The sequence below is a fragment of the Tachypleus tridentatus genome, chromosome 4 (assembly GCF_004210375.1).
Source record: "Tachypleus tridentatus isolate NWPU-2018 chromosome 4, ASM421037v1, whole genome shotgun sequence".
NCBI classification, from domain to species: domain Eukaryota; kingdom Metazoa; phylum Arthropoda; class Merostomata; order Xiphosura; family Limulidae; genus Tachypleus; species Tachypleus tridentatus.
In genome coordinates, this window is record NC_134828.1 from 28,907,207 (window position 1) to 28,929,142 (window position 21,936).

Consider the following 21,936-nt stretch of genomic DNA (forward strand, 5'->3'; position numbering starts at 1 on the left):
TGGTTTCTCCACCCAAGGAGTTTCTGTAGTGAGGCATATCTCCACTCGCAAAGATGGAATTATGATGCTGACCAGTGTCCTCATTCTGGCATTTTTATCACTACGTTCACCTTCCACCATCAAGACAGGTTATCTTAATTGCAAGATACTGCTCCAAACTCTCTCGGATGTTTCCAATGTCAGTGGTCTAGTTATTTGAAGAATATCTTGTCGTGGTTCCTTGATGTGTGCTCGTTGCAGTGGCAAGGACCACGATGCCTATGAGTGTGAAACAGATCCTCATTGCATCAATTGCAATGACTCTCACCTGTCATAATTTCGTTCTTATTTACCCTGAGGCTCGAAAGTTGCTGCCCACCACTTTATTTCGGGTGTATTCTACTGATCTTCATTCCACTACTACAGTGGGAGTGCAGATAGATCTCTCTGTCCCTCCAAAAGAATGGTTCTCAAACCAAATGAAAAGTCTTTTGACCTCCATGGTTAAAAATGTTGATGAATCAAATTCAACACCCATTTCTGTCCCTAACATACATTCCAGCAAATCCCAAGATTCACTTCATTTGGTTCTAGGTACGGGCATTTCCTTGGGTACATCTTCTCTCACCCCAAGATGCAAAACAATCATTCGTTTACGTCTTCAGTCGCTAGAATCCTCCTTCAATAGCAAAGACCTGCCCAATTGACCCAGGACAGGATCCATGGAGGTCTATAGATCTCCCTTGAATAAAGATAGTAAAGAAAAAAAGACATGGTCTTAAATAGAAGGGTTCTCAATCCAGTTTCCTACACATAAATAAAAATGACCACCTGGATACAATGGAACTGTCGAGGTTTACGTACTAATCTGGATGACATCAAAACATTGATTTCTTTCTGCAATCCTGTATGTCTTTCCTTACAGTCACCTTTTGGCAGTTTTCTTTGTACAGAAGTGGCAGGTTGTGTGATGGATGAGTGCATAGAGGCGAAGCACTATTGGTTGACCAGCATGTGCCCACCCTGTCGTTGCCACTCGACACACCCTTGGAGGCCATAGCCATCTGTGCTTCTTTGGGTCATACCATCACTGTTTGTTCTCTCTCTACCTGTCACTTGGAGAAACGTATGATCAATCAGACCTTGATGCTCTCAGTGAACAGTAGCTGTCTCCCTTTTTAATCCCGGGGACTTTAATGGAGATCATTTCCTCTGGGAAAGTGCTGATATTGATGGGAGAGGTCGTCTGTAGAGCTTATGCCTCTGATTACAACCTTTCTCTTTTAATAGCGGTTCTTCTACTTATTTACACGCATCTAGTCAGTTCTTTACTGCTTCAGATCTTTCAATTTGCTCCCCTTCTATATTCTCTCACCTTTCCTTGATGGTTAACAATAATCCACGAGGCCGTGGTTGAAGCCACCCGACCCGCGTAGCCCGGTGGAATCTGGATCAAGGAAACTGGCCCTCTTTCACTGCTCTCGCAGAACTTGATCCTGCCATTGTCTGTAAGCCATCAGTAGACGACTGTGTGGCATTAATAACTGACTGTATTATACAGGCAGCTGCTCAATGTACTCCTAAAACCTCAACACGTTTTCCACGATATCCTGGGATGCTTTTCATAGGTATTCCACACTCTCACACTGCATCACTTTCCAGCAGGTCCATGCGGTGGGTAAGGCGTCAAAGCCGGAAGGAATGTTGGATTAAGTTTACAACCAGCATATCTTCTACCATCAGTTCCAAAGTCATATGGGTCAAGATTCGAAAGGTCAGTGGGCAATATAATTTTGTTCCCCTTGATCCTGCTCTCTGATGGCCAGCAAATAGCTGATACCCAGAGCATCACCGATACCCTAGGTATCCTTTTGCCGGGTATCTAGCACTTCTGCTTCTTCCTCCACCTTCTTAGCCATCAAGACTCAGGCAGAGCCATCACCTCTGTCCTATCGAGCTGATTGTCTCTATGACTATAATAGTCCCTTTACACTGGTGTAACTCAAACTGGCTCTTCATCAATCTGGCAGTACATAATTCAGACCTGATGATGTTTACTATGAAATGCTGTGCCATCTATCTTTTGCTATTCTTCTGGTTGGTTTTAACTGGATCTGGTAGGAGAATGTTTTTCCTGATGCCTGGCACGAGGCTATTGTCCTACCTTTCTCTAAGCCTGGGAAGGATCCTAAGGTTCTTTCAAACCACTGTCCAGTTGCTTTGACGAGCTGTCTCTGTAAGATCTTAGAGATGATGGTTAATGCTCGTCATGTTTGGTTCCTAGAATCAAACAACCTCCTCTCGCTCACCCAGTGTGAGTTCCAACGACAGTGATTCTCCATGGACAACTTGATTTGATTTCAAACATCAATCAGAGAAGCCTTTTTGAAATGACAACATCTTGTATGAATATTCTTTGACATTGAGAAGACTTATGATACAACATGGAGGTTTGGCATTTTGCGAGTCAGTCGTCAAACAAGAGGTATATTGAGTGGCAGCTACAGACTGCTTTTAATCGTTTATTGAGGTGGACCACAGCAAACGGCTTTAACTTCTGTCTCTAAAACCGTTTGCATGCTGTTTTGCCATCAGTGGTGTATTCACCCTGATCTTGGACTCTGTATGGGTGAAGTTGTGCTGCCTGTGGTCCCTGAGACAAAGTACTTGGGGCTAATCTTTGACCATAAGCTCACGTTTATACCACACATCAAGCAGTGGGTAAAATGTACAAGAGCACTGAACATCCTCTGTGCCATTTCTTTCACCACTTGGGAAACAGATCGATGTTCTATGCTACATATATATTGTGTTATTATTCGATTGATCATCATCAAGGACTTTGGTTCTGCACTGGGGCTTTTGCACTTCCCAGTTCACTGCTTATACATAGAGTCTCATGAACCTCCTTTGCAACTTTCTTTATTATGTGCTTTGAAACGTCATTCCTTACTAAAGCATCCCACCTGGGGATGTGTTTTCCTTCCTTGGTGGACCATACTTTTCCTGAACAGATGATCTGCCATTGCTCCTTTGGCCTTCGCATCCAGGTGCAATTGGATGAATTGGGTCTGTCTTTGGATAACATTGCAAAATCCACTGGTCAGCCCATCCAACCATGGCTTATTACAGCCCCTTTCTTTAAGTCATCTGAAAAAGGCAGATACTCCCGATTGTAAGTACCGTCTTTTATTTACTGAACAACTTTCGAGCAATCATTCCATTCCAATTTATACAGATGGTTCGAAATCAGATGACTTTGTGGGCTCTGCCATGGTTTGTTGTAGTTCAACGGTTTTGCAGCTTCTGTGTTCACTGCTTGATTGTATGCCATTTCTCTTGCCCTGAATTATATAAATGCTAAGCAATACTCAAATTGCACTATTTATACCAATTCGATTAGTTTTCTACTGGCCCTGGAATCGCTTCAAGTTAGTTCACACCCTATTCTCGCCAATATTCAAAACCAGCTCGCTCATTTCTCTTGATCATCTACTTCTACCCAGTTTTTCTGGGTACTGGACGACGTTGGTATTCGCGGGAAAGAGCTCACCGACACCCCAGCTAAATCTATCTGTTCTGGAACTATCACCACTGTGCCTGTTCCATACATAGATTATGGTCCTGTAATCAAGGCTTGGCTCTGTGCCAGTTGACAGTCGACTTGAGTGAGCAACGTGAAAACAAGCTTTTCCAAATAAAGCTCTATATTGGACTTTGGCTGTCTTGCTACCGTAAGGATCGGAAAGAGGAAGTTGTTTTAACTAGACTACACATTGGTCACAGTTTTTAACTCGTCGTTTTCTTTTATCTGGAAGTGGTGCATCAGTGTAGTCTGTGTAACACTCAGGTCACACACAATAAGCCACATTTTACTGTCTTGCTGTCGTTATGACACTCAATGACGGCGCCATTTTAAACAAGTTCTTTCCCAAGGTTTGTCCGTGACGTGAGACAGTGTTATTGGTGATGGTGACACTGTTCACCTTGGAAATGTTTTTTTAATTTTTGAAAGCCATTAATCTTTTTAATGCTATTTAATTTTTTAGTTTATGCATTAAACCTTTTTAATGTGATTCCCTTTTAAGAATCAAAGAATATCTAGTTCTATTTGAAATAAGAAAATGGCCGTAACGTCAAATAACTCGGAACAAGGACTAGAAAGCCCAACTTCAGGTGACTAACACTGCTGTTTGAGCTACCCGTTAGTCATCCTGGTGAAGTTATGATAATTACAATTATGCTACAGAAAGTCCTGTACAACTTATAGTACTGTAGTTTTTTTCTTACCGTTATGTACTAGATGTAAAAATTGGTTTTAATGCTATTTATATTTTTTAAAACTTTGTTTTACCTTAATTTAATTTTATAAGTTTTACTAGTTTTAATCTAATTTTAATTTTTTACCGGATGTTTGGCACAGAAAACCAAGTTGTTTTTTGCCATAAAACACCAAACCAACCAACCAACAAATCCCCGTCACACCAAACATGCTCGCCCTATCAGCCGTGGGGGCGTTATAATGTGACGGTCAATCTTACTATTCGTTGGTAAAAGAGTAAACCAATAGTTGGCGGTGGGTGGTGGTGACTAACTGCCTTCCGTCTAGTCTTACACTGCTAAACTAGGAACGGCTAGTTTGGATAGCCCTCTTGTAGTTTTGCGCGAAATTCAAACCAAACCAAGTAGCCCCCCCCCCCCCAGTGACACAGCTATAAACCGGGTTTCGATACCCGTGGTGGGCAGAACACAAATAGCCCATTATTTCCAAGTAAATACTTCAGGGTGTCGAAGGACTTCACCATAATTTGTGTGGAAGCTCATTAGGTCCATACGGATGTAAAAACAAATTTTTAGTTTTGCATTTTGAACTTTTCTGGTTTTCTTACCATTACTTCGTCCCTTTTCGATAGATCTTTACTAAATTTGGTGTGAAAGTTTACTGGATCCGTGCAGGATAATACATGAAATTATACAATTTTTATACAATTGCATGTAAGGGGAGTAGCTTTTCATGTTCTAAGATGATATTTCACTAATCGCCAATTTGCATAACTTCCCGATACTTGGACGAGTATTCCAGCGATGTAATAATAGTATTTCTATCACACTGTGTTCATCACATCCGTTCCCAAGTACGCGATTCTCTGAAATCATGGCTCTTTAGGCCGTTAGGAATATAATGAACTTCATAGCAGTCGAAACACTATTTGTATATTCCATTTGTTACCGCGAAGCTGGCCAAGCATGATCGTAATTATACTCGTTACAATAAATTATGTTAGGACTATTATGTAAGCGAGCAGATCAGGCCTGCTATTTGGGTTTAGGTGTTAAGTCAAGTACTACAATATAATTTTGTTTTCTAGAAAATTACAAACCAAAATTATCTGAACTTCTTTTGATGAAACATGTAAAAATGACGTCATAAAATGGTCAACATTGTTTTTTGTGTTTTGTATTTAGTTTTAATGGTAAGTGTTTATCAAATAATACTTAAATACCGCAACCACCCAACTAAATACACTATGGTTGTATGATAGAGGTATCTATGGGCTATCTGTGGATGGCGGAGTTATATATGAGACTTCAAAGGTATTTTAAATTATTAAAAATGTTTAATTTGACTTCGGTTGTTAAGTAAGAAACTTAACTGTGTGTGAAATGAGAGATTTATTTTTTGAAATTTCTCAAATGATAACAAGACAAGCGTGACCTTTCTTTCATATAAGGCTTAAAATTATCTATTTAATTTATACCAAGGCCAGATAGAATTCTAGTTTGACTTCTGTAACAATAAATTAGCTTCTTAACCCCTAATAAAGCTAAATTAAGTTGTAAAACTAATAAACTTAATTCATGTATCTAAAGCTGAAAAGTATGCAAACGTTATGGATTTTCTTATAATTAGTTTAAATGTCAACTTTATCAAAACTAACATTAATGCTCTTCGGTTTTTATGTTGAGTTCAAATAACAGAAGTTCGGTTCATCTGAAATGTAATTACTCATTAATGTTCGTAACGTTATTTTTATCTTGAAGGGACGCATAAATTATTGATAAACTGAGTTGAAATGAATCACTGAAAACCATCGTTGAATCGAAAAGTCACACGGACCTTGGCATGTAGTACAATTATAAACTGATCTATAAACTTAAGTAGTGTTATCTTAAGCAGCTCACATTATTAGTAATGCTATTATGCAGTGAAATTATAAGGGGAAAGTAAGGTATTCTTTGTACTTAAAATGCATGAACCTTATTTATAAGCTTTCTATGTGTTGTTGTTTCGAATTAAGCACAAAGCTACTTAATGGGCTATCTGTGCTCTGCCCACCACGGGTATCGAAACCCGGTTTTTAGCGTTGTAAGTCCACAGACATAACGCTGAGCCACTGGGGGGCATTCTGTATGTGAAGAACGTCTTTGGAAATAACAAAAGTTCACTCCATTAAAGTCTGGACATTTTATTAATACAAGACACCGTTAAGACGACTGTAAACTCTATATAAGGATGGTGACAAAGTTTTGAAAATGCTTTTAACCAAAGCATTTTTTCTTATTATTTTCGGCAAAATTAATATCGAACATTTTTGCGAACCCTATAATTATCATTCGTTTGTTTCAGATATTTGCGCAAAGCTACACAATGGATAACTGTGCTAACTAACCCTAACTTTAAACTGATAGACTATTCAGGCTAGACCAAAAAAAAACAAACTTGAATTTAACCGTTACTCTTATAATGCACACTGGATTGTTTTCTGCAAAACATACGGAGCTCTACATGCAAATAACATAAACCTGAACAAACAGTGAAGCGATAAACAAAAAGGCTGTGGTGATTCATCAGTTATGCTGTTTGAAGACAACGTTCCATCAGAAACACTAGAATAAAGAGTTCCTTGGTACTAGATCAACATGCTAAGGAAACTTCTTACTGTAATGTACGAGTCAAAATCTTTTTTCTTTTCCTTCTATTGTTAAGATTTGTATAAAAACGCAACAATTTCACCAAAATATTATCATCCGTCTGACTCAGAACATCAGCTGACAGTTTGAACACTGTAGACTTGTTCTTCTAAAACCATCAGAAATGAAGAGTCTCGCGGTATTGCTTCTGGTTACTGTTTTTTATTGCGGTCGCTTGGGGCAAAGGAAAAGGACATGGAAAATTACACAAGTTAATGTGCAGTAAGTGACTTTTATAATATAATTCATGTAACAGGTTATAGGATATTATAGAATAATATCATTCACACTAGTTCTGGCTAGTTTCACGAACTTCCTTGATATAACGTAATAATGAATAAAGATGAAAGGTCAATGTAAGTGTTTGTATTTTATCGTATTTATATTTACAATAAGTAACACGTTAATTGCATGTTGTTGGTTGCAAAGCCACACAATGGATTATTGGTTCTGGGTCCTCAGCGGAAATTTAGGCCAGAATATGTTATACGCTTACAAAAGAGTGACTGGTGAATAGGAATAGTAACCACAAGAAAATTTAATCACCCCATGATTTTTTTTTGAGGGAATGAGGGTAGAGTTGAGGAGTGGTTTTGCTTGGGCCACGAAAGGAACGAATATATTCATTTGGAAATTTTTTATTTGTTTCAATTTTCGATGATTTTTTTTCTCTTTTCAAATAGCCTATAACAGAAAGAAAGAATTAATAACAGAGCTTTAGCATGTTTGTTCATTAACTTTTAATTATTACAGGCGATAATATAGAAGACAATAAAGAAGCAATGGCCATTATTGAAAGTTTCCCACAGGAGGTAAGTACTGTCGATAATAGTTATTTAAATGTGAACTAATGAGGATCATTAAATAACAATATTTTATTATTTGTGTTCACGATTATCATTATTATTATAGAAAATTATTTATATGGTTGTTTTTATTTAAATATTTCATGACATGTTCTGAACAACTCGGTCTAGGAAGTTGTATATTCGTTTGTTCACTCATACAAATGACATGTTCTGCACAGAATTACCTGAGTAGACAAGTAAGAAACTTATTACAGACAGGCATAGCTGTTCCTAACTTTAAAGTGGGATCAGCAGATAATTAACCAGTCACTAAAATCCTGTACGTTGGTTAATTTTAACTGAATAACAGGATTTACTGTCACGTTTAAAAAATTACCCACAGATGGAGGTGAGAAGGTTATTTAGTAGTACCGCGTCTCGAACTCCAAATTCTAGGGTTCCCAATTCCAAAAATTAACCACTGGGCCACATTCTAGTATAAACATACATCCATAAGAATAGCATGTTTCAATAAATTTGTTTCTAAGCGTAGAGCTACACGGTTGGTTGACTGTGGTGTGCTTGCCACGAGTATCTAAACCCAGTTTTTAGAGCCATCGTAGTTACTGCTGAATCACTAGAAAATTATGTCTATTTGTACTACACAAGGGGACATCTTTACTGCGCCTATTACGGTATCTAAACTTAGTTTGGTTATAAACCTTTAACCTTTCTCTTCAACTTCTAGGGGGCTTTGTATTAGTGAGCTATATTAACGTTCCATCGCAGAGCAGTAGCAGATCTCTTATATCTCTGTATACTAAATAACTTAAAATTGAGGGCTATCTGCCCTAACCGTTCCCAGTTTGCTGGTTATTGATTAGAGTGAAGGTAGCTAGTAAACATCAAACACCCACAACTCTCGAGCCACTTTTTTACCAAGGAAAAGTAGGATTGATCGCAATTTATAATGCCCCAGAGTTGAAAGAACGAGCATGCTCAGTTAAACTCACAACCAACAGCACATGGCCAGTCGAGTACCCTAACCATCATGCCATGACAGACCATTTTCTTCAGTCAAATAATGCATTAATATAAATAAAACAACTAAACATTAGTGCCATGGTTTGATTTTACAAATGCGTTAGATTTTACGTCCAAACATTGAGCCGAAATACAATGAACAATATGCCACACCTTGTAATAAAAATAATTGGACTCAACTCTTACAATTGTATCAGAAAAAATCATTTTGTTTGTTACGATACATTATTGAAGTACTACTTTTATTGTAAAATAGTCTAGTAAACCATAATAACACGATGTTTCAAATTCTTCAGTGTCAACATTTGAACTAAATTCTTGAATTATATTAGAAATTCACTCCTTCTTTTTTACTTGCTTTCATATAGGTCTTTCAATAATCAGTGTTTTTGAAATTAACTATGGAGTTACTGTCGAAGTAGTAATTTACTACTTTGGCCCGGCATGGCCAGGTAGGTAAGGCACTTGACTCGTAATCTGAGGGTCAGGGGTTCGAATCCCCGTAACACCAAATATGCTCGCCCTTTCAGCCGTAGGGGCGTTATTATTGTACGGTCAATCCCACTATTCGTTGGTAAAAGAGTAGTCCAAGAGTTGGCGGTGGGTGGTGATCACTAGCTGCCTTCCCTCTAGTCTTACACTCTAAATTATTGACAGCTAGCGCAGATAACCCTCGTGTAGCTTTGCGCGAAATTCAAAAAACAAACAAACAATTTAATATTTTTGCTTTTGTTTGAAGTTAAACACAAAGCTACAAAATTGACTATTCTCGTATTGTAAGTCCGCAGATAAACCGATTTGCCACTGGGAGACAAGTTATCTTGTCAAGTTAAGATAAAACTTCCTGGTATTAATAAATCACACTGCTAGTGAAATATTTAAAACGTAATAACGTTGTTTGAGCAGACAGCAACAACCTGAATCAGATGTGAATTCAGTTACTTTAATCACTTGTGGTGGGTAGTAATAAATTATGTTTCAAGTGGAAATCTATAAAACGTAAATAATCCATTGTTTTTATACCATCAGAGTATTCACGATTCTCGTCTTTCAGAAAAAAGATGCCTTTGAACAGTGCATAAACGAAAATAATCCAGACTCTCTGAGCGGCGAGGAGATCAGGCAGAAGATGTGTGACGACACAGAATTTGCAGAAACGGTAAGCTGTTTATAAACCAACCAATTCCTCCGAATTAGAGACGCTTTATGAAGATACCAGTCTACTGCCACACTTCAGAAACAATTCATCGACTGAACATTGTCATTGTGACATATGTTCGTGCAATAATCTAAGATTGTGTTACATTTTGAAATATTTAGTAGTATTGTCAGGATGAACATTGTACTTCAAAAACAGTTACCATGAATAGGAACTAAAATGGCGCTGTGTATTACGTACTACATATATTAGAAATAGGTACTAGTTATAGTAACTTGTGTATGTAGGTTAAATACACCGTCTCTACGCTACATAGTTCACCCCACAGTCTTTCTCTGTTACCATCTTTTATTTAAATCTGAAGATGTTTGTATATGTGTGCATGGCCAGGTGGTTAAGGCTCTAGACTCCTAGTTTCAGGGTTCAAATGCTAATCACACCAAACATGCCCGTCCTTTCAGATGTGGAGACGTTATAATTATAGGTCAATCCCACTATGCGTTAATGAGAGAATAACACAAGAGTTGCAGGAAGTGGTGATGACGACTAGCTGCCTTCCCTCTAGTGCTGCATCGTTAAGTTACGGACGGCTACCCCTCGTAAACCTTTGCGGGAAATTCAGAACTCACAAACAAACTTTACTAGTGCCACCTTTGATGCCTTTAATTATTAAATAAATAACATTTTTATTTACTTAGTTATTAGAATTCTCTTTTTTGTCTTTAGTAACGTGTGTCTAAAAAGAATGAATGGTTGTGTTTACAGTATCGTATTTACAACATCTATTCATTATTCAGATCATTGTTATCGAATATAGTTCTATATAAATTGTTTATTTTCTTTCACTGTCATATTTATAATCTTTCCGCTGTTCCTTCAAAGACACTAATGTTGTACTTCATAATTAATTACATGCCACTTGTTATATCAACCTGAATTTGTTTTAGACAATATTATATAATTTTAATTGTAAGAAGTTTAAAGTTAACTAAAATTCGGTTGAAATATTTTCAAATTAATATTCAAAATTTAAGATGTTTTATATTAATAATAAACATATTGATTTTATTACATACCTATATCTCAAATAAATTACTTAATATACCACTTTTCAAGACTGAAACAGGTTATACACTGTGTCCTACATATGCGTCAATAGCAATGAAAGAGTTAATGTGGACAGTTAATTTGAACTCCAACATGGTTGTGGGATTGGGATGGATTTGGTTTTATTATCTAACTTCTCTATATTTATGTCTTCATTAATTCTATAAAGCTTCTCTGATGACAACAGTAAAAATATAGTTGTGTTTGCCTAGAATAAAAAGTTAAATGCGTTGTTACATAATTTCGTTTCTTTTAATAAGAAATTCCTATAAGTAAAATATTATTTTATTTATTTCTTCCTTTTTCATCATATGTTTTTTCTATATAAAACTGTATGTATGTAATTAATTATAGTCTAACTATTACATCACATCAATATGTTAGTTCCTGTTCACAAACTTTACTTTAAATGCTCATTTCATATGCACGATCCTTGGAAGAGATTTTTACGGTCTGCACTTTATCCATGTAAATTATAAACATAATTCTGATATTCTATAAACCTTTTTATCAGTAAAAAGTAAAATAAAGGAGCAGACTAGTTAAATTCATTGTGTTTATATATGTTACCGTGGTGGTAACATATTTATTGGAACATATTCATACTTTGTGAATGTTATAAACATTGTTATAACTTTCCTAACTTTTGAAGTCTGTATTATTAATTATTATATTTTCACACTAAGTTTCTTCGAGTTTAAGATCAAAGCTACATGATGAACTGTCTTCGCTATGCAAATTACGGGTATCGTACCCTAATTTGTGACGATGTAAGTATATAAGGTCACCTTTCAGTCATAGTGGGAGTAACTGACCTCAGACACAGCGACACTAATATTGTTTATCTATATAAAGTTACAGATGTTTTCGTTCTCAATCTTTAGAACACTTAAATATTATGATAGATTTTATGTTAAGCTACAATATAAAATATTTCCTGATGAGCAGACTAAGAACAACATTGTTACTGAATGTTACATTATATACAATATGTTATTAAATATCTTTGAGTTTTACTATTATCAAAATATAAATTCCAAATAATTCTATAAGATTAAAATAGAAACAATTTTTTATTGTAACACCTTCCTAATAGACTGATTTACGATAAAATCTGTTTACTTGGCTTTCATAATATATATATATAATTTTCTTTTTACTTGTAGATTAAAAAGTGCGCGATGGGCAAGATGGGAAGAAACTGACGGATTTGTAGAAAACCTACATTTATCTAGTAAGTGTTAGACATGTCTTGGAAGATAATATGACATGTTTTATTTAATATAAGTTTATAATGTAAAGTCTATTCACTTTAATCTATTGGAGCAACTTTCTTTTGTTTTCTTAATATTGTATTTAACAATGTTTGAATAACTCAAATTCAAATTATATTTTCTAAGAAATATGATCTAGAAGTTTCTCTACTTTTACCAACGTCTAATAGAATTGTTTTGTAGCTCTAATTGTAAATTTGGTTGTAATAATTCCATAGATTTTCCAAACTTCTTACAATATATTACAGTAACTCAAGAACTGGTTACTCCGACGACAAGTAGGAGATGAATTCGTTTAATTAAAGTATGAATCTCCAAATGTTAGAAGTTTTTAACATTCATACCATTAATACTGAATTATTTATGGAATGTTTATGTAACACTATTAATGCTGCAGTAGATTTAAAAACAAACTTTTTTATTTCAGAAATGACTTAACATCCAATGAGGAAGTCTTCACTTGATTTACGAAAATCTGACTATACAGTTGTTCTGTCTTTATTCTTCTGCGTGTTATTATAAATAGTTTAATTGTTTCTAGTGTACTGGTCTTCATTCAATTTGTTTTATCTTTCAGTGAAATAAATTCATGGATAAAATGATTGTTATAAATTGTGTTTAATAAACATTTTGTTTGAAATGACGAATGAAGAGAAAAATTAAAACCAGGAAAAACTAATAGAAATAAATTTCGATTAATTAATCCATAAATCATACAATAAAATTAATATTTATTAATCTAATTGTGGCCAAGAACGTCTTTGCTGTAACTTAGAACTTTAGCGTCACTCAGTTTGTAATAAAACAGTTAAAATTAATCTATATCGTTTCAAAACAAGTTAAAATTATAACTGCAGTAAAACGTTCAAGTAAACTATTAAATAAAACTAAAAGAATGAATTTTCTAAAACCAGTTAAAATTTTCACTTATTATTGAAGAAGCAAAGAAATGAAATGTTTTATTTCTCATATTTTCTCTTTCTCTAAGTTTTTGAAGATATGTCGATGGCACAAAAAATACACAAAAAAAGTTTGGTAAAATTTTCCCTAATTATTAAAGATAGAAAGAAAAGAAATGTCTTATTTCATGTATTTTTCATTTTCTAGCTTTTGAGAATATGCTGTTAGGCACTGTCTCTCTGTTTAATATTTTTAATGTTAGATTAGACCACACTACAGACTTTAACCTATATATATAAACACACCACAATAATCTGTGTCTGACCGTTTTTCTATTGCATAAGTACTTCCAGATCTCTGAGACAATCTCAAACAAACCAATATTTTGGCATTTTCATTGGGGATTCACAACCCTATCCATTTGTTTATTACTATTATTGAATAATTATTATTTTAAACGTCAACTACTTTCGGATATAGCGCCACCTTCTTACAAAAAACTTAAAAACATCTATTAAATTTTCTATAACACAACATACATTCTGTGCAACACAAACAGTGTGCCACCATTCTCCAGGAGGATTACAATGACAATACAATGGCCGCCACTTTTGTAATAATGCACAGATGCACATGAAGTTTCTACTACAACAGCCATCATGACACTGACATGACTGACACTTCCAACTTTACCTTGCAGCGTCATCACATGATTATTAACTTACTGATTAACTAGTACAAGGTGGAAGGACATCAAAAGGTCGGTGTTAAAAGTGGGTAACAGAAAGCACCACTACCACCAGTAGTTTTGTCTCTGTCTCTTAGTAGAAAATCGTCCTAACTTTCACACATTGTTTTAAATTTATACAAATTGACTGATTATAGGTCAAACAAACTTTTCGATGAGGTAATAAAGGATACTATAATAATTCTTTATAAACAAGTTCCATGAAACATAGGCTTTTCACTGTAAACTCCACATTGAAAAAGGCTTCTGTAAACATCTCGGACAGTGAGATAAGTATTACAAGAGCATACAATGTCTCTCACACATTGGGCATCGTTCAACCAATTTATCACTAGAAAATTATTGCACTATTTTGACATTAGTGCAAAGATAAAGCTACAGTTCTTATCCCTTTTAGCCTTGGAAAATACGGATTTTTTTTGCCTTCAGAACGCTGTCCCAGTTGTGATGAATGATAGCCATTCTCTGAAATTTTTATGTACATCGCAATAAATACTAACAAAATCATTCAACGTATCGTTCAGATGATGTTTATATTACAACTGTTTCGTAAAGTCAGTACCGAAGATCGTTAAATCCCATGCAAGTCTTCTTGTGGTTTGATGAAATTATGTTCCTGGCAGCATACTCTCAATTGTTTCAGGAACACCCAAACAGATTGGTATCTCGATACCTAGCAACTTCAATGAACAACTTAGAAGGTATTCATATGCAAGAATAGTTGATTTCTGAAGATCTTGACATATAAAAAGCCGAAACTTCATCAAGAGAGAAGAGATATCTGATACACTTGAGGCTCTAATCGAGTATGTTGACAATTTTACTTTGTAAAATACCTTTCTTTAGCGTTGTTCTGTTACGTACGAGTAGTTTCAGAAAGAGTGCAGCACTATACACTTAATCAAATAGTTCCCGTTCTGGTCACTTCAATGTCAACATGGTTTCATGGAATGCCTTGACAATCACCACATTCCCTCCTAAAATAGAGACATTAACATTTATTTTGTGTGCTGTGTATATCACACTGAAATCATGTAAATATTTACATTAGAAATGTGTTCTCGACTGCCATGTTTATATATTTAACCAATAATTATATGCAGTAACTCACTTGATAAAATGGAGAAGTTTAGAAAACTTTCCTCCTCTTGTGATAAACTTTGGTGAATTTCATACCCAGTCACCTTTCACTGGAAGCATTGAAGACATCTGAGGTGACGCCATATTGAAAAGTTTCTGAACCTGATAACATATCTATCAGGCTGGTATCACTTTCTAATATCTCTTGTTCACCAATAATCAGGGTTTGCTGAATCAAAGGCTCCTTTGTCAAAAAGCCTTTCAAGGGCTATTTGAATTAAGTATGATACAATATTAGTTGATACATTGACATAACTTACTTAATCATTTGAGTACTTAGTTGTTACTTTTATGTATGAATGTGTGGTATTTATTTATGTTTAATACATTCTTAACATACAACAGTTACTGTCGTCCTAAAGTGTATTTACATGAAAATTCGATTTGAGACTTTTAAATATAATAAATTAATTCTCTTTTTAATACATTAAGCTATTAACAAGAAGGCATTCCAGGTTTGTAATAATACTATTTCAACCACACTATGTTCGTCACATTCATTGCTCAGGACGCGATTGTCTGAAACCATGGATTTTTAGGCTGGGATACAATAATCTTCATAGCAGTCGAAACACTATTTATATAACCCATTTGTTACCGCGAAGCTGGTCAAGCATGATCATAATTATACTTGTTACAATGAATTACGTTAGGGCTATTGTATAAGCGAGCAGATCAGGCCTGCTCTTTAGGTTTAGTTCTTAGGTCAAGTACGACAATATAATTTTGCGGTCTGAAAAATTACAAACTAAAATTGTCTGAAATTCCTTTGATGGATCATGTTGAAATGACGTCATAAAACGGCCGACATTGTCTGTTTGTTTGTTTTTGTATTTAGTTTTGATAGTAAGTGTTTATAAAATCATATCTAAATTTACTCCCCAAAAACTAAATACACTATGGTAGTATGATAGAGGTACCATTGAACACTTAGAATTATGTGTTCGGCCTAATTTGTATATAATCTTATGACTATCGTGAAATCATAAACTCTGTGAACTATAAAGAAAGTCTGTTAAAGTTAGGTTTCAGCAATTAACAGATGCTGATTTGGAAATAGATTAACCTCATTCTTTATTTAAAAATACGATTGCTTGATAGAGGACACTTTTCAAAATTGCATCTATAATAGCTTAAAATAACCAATTTTTAAAGTGTTAGCTGAATTAAATTTTCTTTTTCATCTAGTGTGTATATATATTGTCCAAAAACTTCATTTCAATACATTTGTTAAACTACATTGTATTTGTATTCGCAAAATTACGCAAATATACACACTTTAATTATCTTACTGCTGTTCAGACCACCAGAAGCATTTTGTGCAATTTCTTCATAGTTTTTTGAATATCCACATTGTTCATCACCTTCCCAGCAGCACTCCTTGAAACAGGAGGGTCCATTTTGATAGCAAAGGCAATTCTCTTTGATCGAGCAATTATTGATACCAATGTAACCACAGTAGAAGTTCAGCATCTTGTTTAAAGCTTTTGGTTCATCAAAAGAGACAGGAACCGTGATGTTAATCCTTAATGTCGAACTGGTCTGGAAACTTGTGATTTCTCGAGATCAACTAATGTCAACGTCTTTGCTTCCATGATCTATGTTTAACGTGCTGTACAAATGAGGCTGTACAACTTTGTTATAGGTACAGTCTGCGTTGCAGCCAGGCGAACATGGAGCTCGTTAAGAGATGATTTTTTTCCTCTAAATGTGAGTGCTTGAAGACAAATTTTGTGCCAGGTATTGTCTGTATTAGCTGCAGCACTGTCTCCTTGCCAATATAGGATGAAATCTTAACCAATGAGAGCATGAACTACTGGCAATACAATATAAACTTTTGTTGGTCTGATAGTCTGTGCAACGTCACAATGTGATGAAAACGATTCATTCGACGCATATCAAGGGTCTATTAATCCTACCACATGTGGAATACAGTGTGCTAAGAGAACCACAATCTATGTGTCTGATGACTTTACAGTTAGCTGAGGTGTTGCATTCTTGGTCAGGTTTAATGGATTTAATATTTATAAGATTAATTTAAGCCATACTTCAAACTTGTATATATATTATATATAAACCATCTGGATATTTAAAATTTTCACTCCCAGAAACCTACACACTACCGTTGTTTAACATCTCAGATATATTGGTATGTTTAAAAATGCTCAGAAAATTTTCTATAAAGCAATTCAAGGTTTGGAAATTCAATCAATTTCTGAACAGTGGCACAAAGACTATATAACAAAAATACCTTAACAAGAGAGAAATTTAAGTTATTGAAGACTGTACAAAAGTGAGAAAAACTTGAAATAATTATTATCAGAACTTTAGGTTTATTAAAATTGGAGCCTTTAAGAATGTTCACACTGAGCCATAACCACGAATTTGATGACGTGCATTTTAGGGTTTCAACGCTATTATATTATTAAATTTCGTAATTGAAGTGTCATCAAAATATATATCAATTCTTACGTCTGATAAAAAGACATCTGAAACCATATCTATCATTCGATTCGCCACTTTCACTGAAGTGTAACCCTAACACCAGACTGCACCAGACTCGAGAAAAGAAAATGTAGTTGTAATCTGAAGTAAAACTTCTTTCTTGTGTTAATATTCTCCAAAACAGTTTCAGAAACATCATATTGTGATATTTTTCTTCGAATATTTTCCCTCAACAACTTCAGTAAGAGAAAAACTATTTATGTTGCAATCTATTTTACCTTACGATTTCATTAGAATCTAAAACACGAAATATCCTTACAGCACACGTTATACGTAATCGTATATGTATTTATGTTGTCTTTAGGAAATCTTCCTTGTTCTGTTATTAAACTCGAAATTTTTCAAATATATGTCTATTTTTTTATCTTTTGGACTTCGTATCTTAGACACGTTCTGAGTTAGATTGGCATTTAATGACCCCGTTATAGTAATTTTAATATCATAATCAGCGTACCAATTGAATAAATTACAACCATAAATATGTTTCTCAACTTTAATGGATCGCGACTTCCTGTTAAACGAAAAAACCGTTTCGTTTTGTGTACTGAGGTCTTCTTCATGAGTACTACGCACCTTTCAAAACTTATACGTGTACAAGGACATCGATGAAATGTCATATTCAATACAAACTGTACATTGCTTTAAATATTTAGATTGTCATAACACGCTCTCGTAAAAAACAAACAAACAAAAATATGCAGTTCTTAATTGTTTGTGCACAGCTTTCGTTAAATTAACGAACTCGAGCGAGACTCACGCATATTTGTGAAAGTACCAGTCCACAGATCAAAGTATACACAGCCACATGGCCGTAATATTACAAACGACATTGTATTTTATCTATAAAATCTGATACGGAAAACTTGAATGGATGCAGTTTCCAATTTGTAACAGACTTTTTAAAAGTTTTTTTAAAGCCTCTACAAGGCACAGCTAATTTGAACGTCCACTTTCAGGTTCTTGTTTCCTTTGTTATAAAGCAGATAATTACACTATGGGTCAATGTTGTTCTCCTCACCGCAGTAGCCGAAACCAGATATCTTTTAGTGTAAGAAGCTACCACCCAACTACAGAAGTAGACACCACATTATATCTGCTGTTCTTTTAAGGTTTTGATTAATATGAAACTGGTAGAACGAGACTGTGCTTTAAAAGACAGTGCACCAATGTTGAAATGGTATTTCTAGACCGCACCCTGAAAGTTAATACACCAGTTGTAACTGTTTAGAGTATCCCGAAAGAAATTAATCAGTCCTAATGAATAGTGCTCCAACTGAAAACCGTGTCCTTAAGATTAATGTGTTTTACGGAATATAAATTTTATTTTAATAATTGATATAAACACATTCCGTATCGAAATAGATATTATGATTTAGAGACATGTATAGAAACCTTTTACAAATTCTACCATATGAAACTAAATAGACGTAATAGAGTCATGAATTAAGTCATCGTAATTAAAACAAACGATTCTTTACTGAGTTTTAAGGCTGTCATACAATAAACAACAAAGAGAACCATTTCTCTAACGGGTTCTTTACAAACGAGGCAACTATTTAATAGATTTGAAAAATATACTCAGCTTCGTGAAACAAATTTTTATTGTGGGTCAAATGGAACATTATTTGTTTGAAGATCCTCTAATAAAGACAATCGAGACAAACATGACATTTTCCCCACATAATTCTAAAAATGATCTATTTCTATAATAGTAAGACCAGGTAGAACTCTCTTTTCATTTCTGTACCAGTGAATTGTCGTTTCAATCCCAAAAATGCTGAATCAAGTTGTAAAACTAATAATCTCAATTAGTGTATTCAAAGTTGAAAATTGTGTAAACTTTATGGATTTCTTCATAAGTTGTTTTAATGGCAACTTCTTCTGTTGATTTATCTGTGACGAGATACAGACATACATGATGCCAGTAAGTCATTGTAGGAAATTATTTAGCAGGAAAACTCATTAATGCATAGAAAATATATATATAAATCAAATTCATCATTTTTCTCATCACTTATTTTTTTACACATCAAGGCCTTTTAATTCTTGGAGAATAAGGTTCTATATTGAACGCTTCTTACAATTCATCACTGGTCACTTTATACTGTTTTTTTTTTCTTTTAATTTCTCGAAAACTTAATTAAAAATACCAAGTTAGTAGTTGCGAAATTTGTAGTGATTGACTAGACATAAGGCAGCTTGTTAACACTACCAACAGTTTCTAATTATGATGTGTTAGAATAAAGGCAAAATAGCTACTTAGCTCCACCTATCATCCACTATCGGAATACTCTTTACCAACCAATAATGGAATTGAACATCACTTAACAACGCCCTCGTGGCTGAAAGGACGAGCATATCCCACGAAGATATTCAATACCGCGACCCTTAGATTGCGAGTGGAGTGTTATCAACGCCATGTTTGTCAAGCTTACTGAAAACTGGTTTCTGAAAACTTCCCGCACCATTATCCCTGAACAAAGGCTACTCGAGTGAACAAACCTTAGCTTCATAACTCGAAATACCATAGAAACAATTCATATTGCACTACCATACGAAACCTACCTATGTTATTATTTGAGTTTTCTCAGAGTTACTGGTGAGGGATGGAATTTCTCGAAACCAGTATAAATCAATGACAGCTTGTGGTTTATTTGAAATTCTCGATGTTTGGTTCAGATTTTTCCAGAATTTTGTCTTCTCATTCATTCAAGATGCCTTTTACAATGACTTTTTTATTTTCAAGAGAAGTGTATTCAAATACACCTATTTTAGATTGTTTTCTGTACAGCCAAACGGAGCACTACATGTTAACATTCTCTAATTCCAGTTACTAGTAAACAATATTCATCACAAACTTTTGACTGATGGAACAATGAGACTTCACCTTTCTTGGAAAGAGCTACAAACAATGAATGTTTCGATTACTACTAACCAACGTTTCGGTCCTTAACAAAATAGAAGAATAAAAAATTAACATTTTCTTAACGAATAGTTCTTTACAGCTATTCAGTTGACCGTGTGTATTCGTCTTATTGTGACTTTGTGTGACTAACCGAGTATGTAACAACAACACACCGAATTCCAGAAGCTTAGGGTGCATGCGTTAAAAATCACGTGACAGTTTTTGTGAGTATAAATACAAAACAAACAAATATTCTTCTGTAAACATCAGTTTAGTATAAAAAAATGATCTAGCAGCTTAACATAGTTTGGTTTGTTCAAACACGCAATGTTTTACTTCATAATTTTAAAAACAGCGTTTCTTAACAGTGAGTAGCATATGAGTGATTTTGTGCATAAACCTGAACAAACAAAGAAGCGATAACACAAAAGGCAAGAATGATTCGACAAATATATTGTTTAAAGGCAATGTTTCATCAGAGATACTAGAATAAATAGTTTTCTAACACTAGATCAACATGGACATTTCTTACTGTAATGTACGAGTTAAAACCTTTTTTTTCCCTCTATTGTTAAGATTTGTATAAAAACGCAATAATTTCACCAAAATATTATCATCTGTCTGACTAAGAACATCAGCTGATAGTTTGGACACTCTAGACTTGTTCTTCTAAAACCATCAGAAATGAAGAGTCTGGCGGTATTGCTTCTGGTGACTATTTTCGTTGCGGTTGCTTCGGGCAAAGGAAAAGGACATGGAAAATTACACAAGTTAATGTGCAGTAAGTGACTTTTATAAAATAGTTCGTGTAGCAGATTATTCTATAACATCATTGACACCGGTTCTGGCTAGTTTCACGTGCTTCAATGATATAACGTAATAATAACTAAAGATGAAAGGTCAGTGTAAATGTTTGTATATTCACAAATTTATATTAACTATAAGTAAAATGTTATTTGTGTGTAGTTGAGAGTAAAGCCAACACAATGGGTCATTACTTCAATGTTTTCAGTGTTGAGCCAGAATATGTTATAAACTTACAGCTAAGATAGTGGAGAACGGGAATTGTTTATGTTTTTCTTGTTAAAAACTTGCTTTCCAAGTAGTTGTTAGGGGATTTAAAGGTTTTCCTCTCTTCTTTTTTTATAACCTATAATATTATATATTAACAAAGATAAACAAATAATAACAGAGCTTTAGAATGTTTCTTCTTTCATAAACTTTTAATTGTTACAGGCGATAATGAAGAAGACGTAAAAAAAGCAATGGCTATTGTTGAAAGTTTCCCACAGGAGGTAAGTACTGTTGATAATAGTTCTTTAAATGTGAACTACTGAAAAACATTAAATAACAATAGTTTATTATTTGTGTTCATGATTATCGTTATTATTATAGAAAATTATTTATATGGTTAT

The 21,936-nt window shown here is 34.4% G+C and overlaps 2 long non-coding RNA genes across 3 annotated transcripts; both read left to right on the plus strand.

Annotated features, from left to right (window-relative positions):
* The first annotated feature begins 6,341 nt into the window (after positions 1–6,341).
* LOC143248276 (uncharacterized) lies at positions 6,342–12,889 on the plus strand. Of its 2 annotated transcripts, none has more exons than XR_013026861.1 (5): positions 6,342–6,926; positions 7,705–7,763; positions 9,838–9,942; positions 12,216–12,283; positions 12,751–12,889. It is a non-coding gene; the product is annotated as an uncharacterized LOC143248276 (long non-coding RNA). The 2 variants fall into 2 exon arrangements; XR_013026860.1 differs by lacking the exon at positions 6,342–6,926 and adding an exon at positions 6,943–7,173.
* A 7,954-nt stretch (positions 12,890–20,843) lies between these two features.
* LOC143248277 (uncharacterized) lies at positions 20,844–21,816 on the plus strand. Its single transcript, XR_013026862.1, has 2 exons — positions 20,844–21,302; positions 21,758–21,816. It is a non-coding gene; the product is annotated as an uncharacterized LOC143248277 (long non-coding RNA).
* The last annotated feature ends 120 nt before the right edge of the window (positions 21,817–21,936 follow it).